Raw genomic sequence first — 4807 nt, forward strand, 5'->3', positions numbered from 1 at the left:
TTGGGGGCGGCTGTGTTGGAAAGGCCGAGTCATGTGCGCATGCGCTATTTACTGTCAGTCATCGTCAGCAGAGAGCGGGACTGTATGAGCGGGACTGTACAAGCAAGACTGTGTGTGCAAAGTGCGTCAATAAATATATGTAAGTTGACAGTTCACCTAGTTTGGTGATCGATATTTGTTAAGGAGCTGTAAAGCCTTGATGTCATACTTTCATAAAGTGATGCATGTTCAAGAGAGATGAATCTGTTAATCGCGTGAGGTTGAGAGTTCGTGAATGTGCCTATTTATGTTCGATATTACTTGCAATTTATAATATTTATATTGCACCCAGTGTTTGTTTTGTACATATGTATGTGTGACCGTTACATTAGTATTTGAAACTCTTGTTATTTCGAGTTAAGGACGCGATCTTTATGATTATGTGCCGTTCATTTAAATTACCTCAGATTTAGTTTCGGTTTTGTATGTTTATGCCATTTCTGACCACCGGGTGGCAGTGTTGCATATTCTCGTTGCTTGCATATTGATTTCTTTATTTAATATAGAATCGAACCTGATAATTCTTTATTTGAGAAATGTAGTTTTGGAAGTAATGTTTGTATAATAATACTAGAGACATTTGTTAATATATATCTTTATTTCTTTCCCTTTGTAGACCATAAACACACACATCTAAATACTTTAAGCAACCTGTGTACTGCTGTTCTGTGCATAGCCAAAACTGTCAACAATAAACCTCCTTTGCATCGAACTGATCGAATCCATTGTGTTCTGATCGACACCCCATTGAGGAAAGCTAGAAAATAATAAATCCTCACCTATTACAGTCCAATACTTCTATCGAATATGCTCTATGTTTAATAACCAGCACAGGTAATCCCCAAAATTAAGGAGGACAGTAATCACAAATGACTGAGTACAAAAACAACCCACACAACTCTGTAATAATAAAATAACTTGGGACTTCCCTGTCCACGTCCGACGACACCCTGCCGTCCTGTGAGGACTCAACCTTCCCCTCCGCGGAAATGCTGAGAAGGTATCTTTCCAACAGCCTGCCAAGTCCACCTACACTCGCTTCCCTATCTATCTAAGTTTCCGCCCCCCACGCCGGTGGTGCTAGCCAACCACGAACGCAACGGATCCCTTGCTTTTGTGAACCCGGCAGGCTTAAAAAACACAGCGTCTCAGTCTCTTTCACAGTTCATTATTAGGCAACAGCGCGTCCTCACCTTTACCCTCCCCCACATTTAAAAGCCTCCCAAAATTGTTCATTGTCCACAGGTGTACTCACAGACATCGTTCCTTCAGTGTTTGTCCGTAACAATGACGTCACACCATCAACAGAATTTTAATCATTACACTACTTCCCCTCTTGAAAAAAAGGGCTCGTCCTCGAGTCCTTAAACAGATCCATCGTAATCCTTGAACCACACAGGGGGTTTACGTGTTCGTAGGGGACGGCCCCGCTCTGTAGCAGATATAGCTGACATAGGCAACTTCCCCCCAGCCACAGACAAATCGCTCTTGCCAGCCCCCTCAGTAACTGTAGATCCAGCAGTTAAGGGAGGTTCTCTCACTGTGACCGGAGACACCGGGGGGCAACCACTGTCCACAACTGGAACTTCCACTGAAACCAAAGACACCTCAGCCTCAACAGAAAGCTGCGATGTTTGAGAGTCGCTGAAAGCAGTCGGCAGCCAATGTGAAACAGGTATTCCAGCAGCAGCTGGTGGCCTAACCGACTGAAACCCCTCGGTAACACTGGTAGAAGCTGATGAATGGACACCCCCACCAGCAACAGGCAAATCAGGTGGCCGTGATCGTCGAAACACCTAGCTATGTAATGAACAGCAATGTACGATTAAACCTCTCAATCATTCCATCTGACTGAGGTTGATATGGAGTTGTCCTGGTCTTATTAATGCCTAGCAACCGACACAATTCACCAAACAAATTGGATTCAAAGTTTCGACCTTGGTCGGAATGCAGGCTTCTAGGGGTTCCATAACGACACACCCACTCTTCTACCAGAACTCTAGCTACGGTCTTTGCCTCTTGATTTGGGAGGGGTTACGCTTCTGTCCATTTTGAAAAATAGTCCCCCACCACCAACACATATTTATTTCTGAGGAGGGTCTCAGGAAGAGGCCCTAATATGTCGAGTGCCACTCGTTCATAAGGATGAGACGTTACAGAAGGAATAAGTGGGGCCCGAGGAACCGGACCGATTTCCTTATGAACCGCGCATTCAGGACATTCCTGACACCATCGTTTCACATCCTTATACCATCCCTGCCAATAAAAACGATCCCTCACCTTTTCTTGTAGCTTTTGCACTCCCAAATGAGCTCCAATTGTAATATTATGCAATAACCTCAACATTTCTGGTACCATAGACCGTGGAACAATAACTTGAGTCTTTGCGCTCAGACCAACTTTTGGAGGCAACACCCTCACCAACCTCTGCCCCTGAACCTCTATCTGCTCCCAGACCAAGGCATACTTTTTAAGAGATGGGTAAGCATTCACTATCTCCTGTCTATTACCTTTCTGGCTCTTCAGTTTTAGTATCAAACTCAACTCTGGGTTACTGTGCTGGGCTCTGGTCAACTCATTCGGTCCTCCTTCCAACTCCCCTATTTCAAAATTCAGTATCTCTCCCTGTTCCAGAACACCACCCTGAGGTGCAGGTTCAACTTCTACATAGCTAACAGAGCTAGCCACAACCTCCCCAGAATAAGCAGGTAATCTTGATAGCGCATCAGCATTAATGTGCTCTTTACATGGTCGGTGAACAATTTTATATTGGAAAACAGCTAGCTGTTCCAACCACCGGGCCAACTGGCCTTCCAGGCCCTGGAAATTATGCAACCAACGAAGAGAATTATGGTCCGTTCGCAGCAAAAACTCTTTCCCTAGTAGAAAATGTTTGAAATACTTGGTAAAAGTAACCAGACTAAGAAGTTCTTTCTTGGTAGTGGCGTATTTACGTTCTTGTTTACTCAGGGTTCTACTTGCATATGCCACCACTTGCTCTAAACCATCAACTTCCTATGACAAAACAGCTCCAATCCCCACGTCACTGGCATCTGTATCCAGAATAAACAAATGCTGCGGGTCTGGATAGGCTAAAACTGGAGCAGTAGTAAGACATGCTTTCAACTTCTCAAAAGCAACCTGGCAACCATCATCCCACTGAAATCGCCTCCCCTTTTCTGTAAGCCGATGCAATGGTCTAGCCAACTCAGCAAAACCCCTTACAAATCGCCTATGATATGAGACTAAGCCCAAAAAGCTTCGTACCTCAGTCTGATTTTTAGGGATTGGCCATGATTGTACAGCTTCCACTTTACTGGGATCGGCCATAACTCCCTCAGCCGAAATAACGTGACCAAGGTATTGCACTTTGGTAGCGAACAGATTGCACTTAGATGGTTTCACTTTAAGATTGGCAGCCTGCAATTTGGACAATACTTGACCTAACCGCTCAAGATGTTCCCCAAAATCTTTCCCGAAAACTATAATGTCATCCAAGTAGACTAAACATGTGGACCACTGCAAATCAGCCAAAATCAAGTCCATAAGTCTTTGGAATGTACTTGGACTATTGGACAGTCCAAAAGGAAGAACATTAAATTCAAAAAGCCCCTGTCTTGTTATAAAGGCGGTTTTAGGGCGATCTATAGGGTCCACTTCGACCTGCCAGTAGCCACCACCTAAATCTAAAGTAGAAAACTACTGTGCATGAGTTAGGCTATCTAATGCATCGTCAATACGTGGAAGAGGATATGCATCTTTTCTAGTAACATCATTTAACTTCCGATAATCAACACAGAACCTCAATTACCCATCTTTCTTTCTCACCGGAACAACAGGAGCAGCCCAAGGACTACAGGATGGTCGTATGATACCCCCTTCCTGCATCTGCTTCACATGATCTGCCACCTCCTGCTGCAAATGAAGTGGTACCCGACGAGGAGGCAATTTAATGGGCTTTGCATCCACAGTGTCAATCTGATGTAGAGTCCTATGGGTCCGCCCTAAATCCATGTCACTTTGACAAAAAACAGGAAGATAATTATTCAATAATTCTTGAACAGCTTGTAACTGTGTTGGTTCCAGGCCTCTATCATTCAGCACCAGATTTTGTTGCAAAACTTCAGCGCTCCATGGCTGCTCTACTAAATCTTTCAGTGAACCCAGAGAATTGACTGCACTATCCCCTATCTGAACATCGGTACACAAAGTTCCAATAGTCATCCCTTTTCTTAGGATAAGTTCCTCACTGGTCACATTAATAAACCTTAGTGGCAACATTCCCTTTTCCACTCTACATAACACCCGGGCCACCAGAACTTCATTAACTAATCTATCCGAAGGTTCCAGCATTCCTTCCAAACACTCTTGCCCCACTCCTTCAACACTACCAGGAATTATAACCTCAGTTCTTGGGGGCACAATCACATCCTGCCTTACAGATACAGTCCTGGTCTTGGTGTTCACATTACCCAGTTGTAGGGGTAGGCTCTTCCCCATTAAGATACAACTTCTTGTATTTAAGTCAATCACGGCCCCAAACTTCTTCAAGAAGTCTGTGCCCAAAATTATCTCCTGCAAGGGTATGTCAGCCACTAAGAAGTCCGTGGCCAAAGCCAACGCCTAAATCTGACACACAGTTGACCATTTTCCTACAATATTCATCTGTCCCCCATCAGCTACAGACACCTTCCCTACATAGGGGACCAATTCAGAACCCCCATTTGTTGCCGTTTTCCAAAATTCTTTAGACACTACAGACACCTGA

The sequence above is a fragment of the Carassius carassius genome, chromosome 39 (genome assembly GCF_963082965.1).
Source record: "Carassius carassius chromosome 39, fCarCar2.1, whole genome shotgun sequence".
Classification (NCBI taxonomy): Eukaryota; Metazoa; Chordata; class Actinopteri; order Cypriniformes; family Cyprinidae; genus Carassius; species Carassius carassius.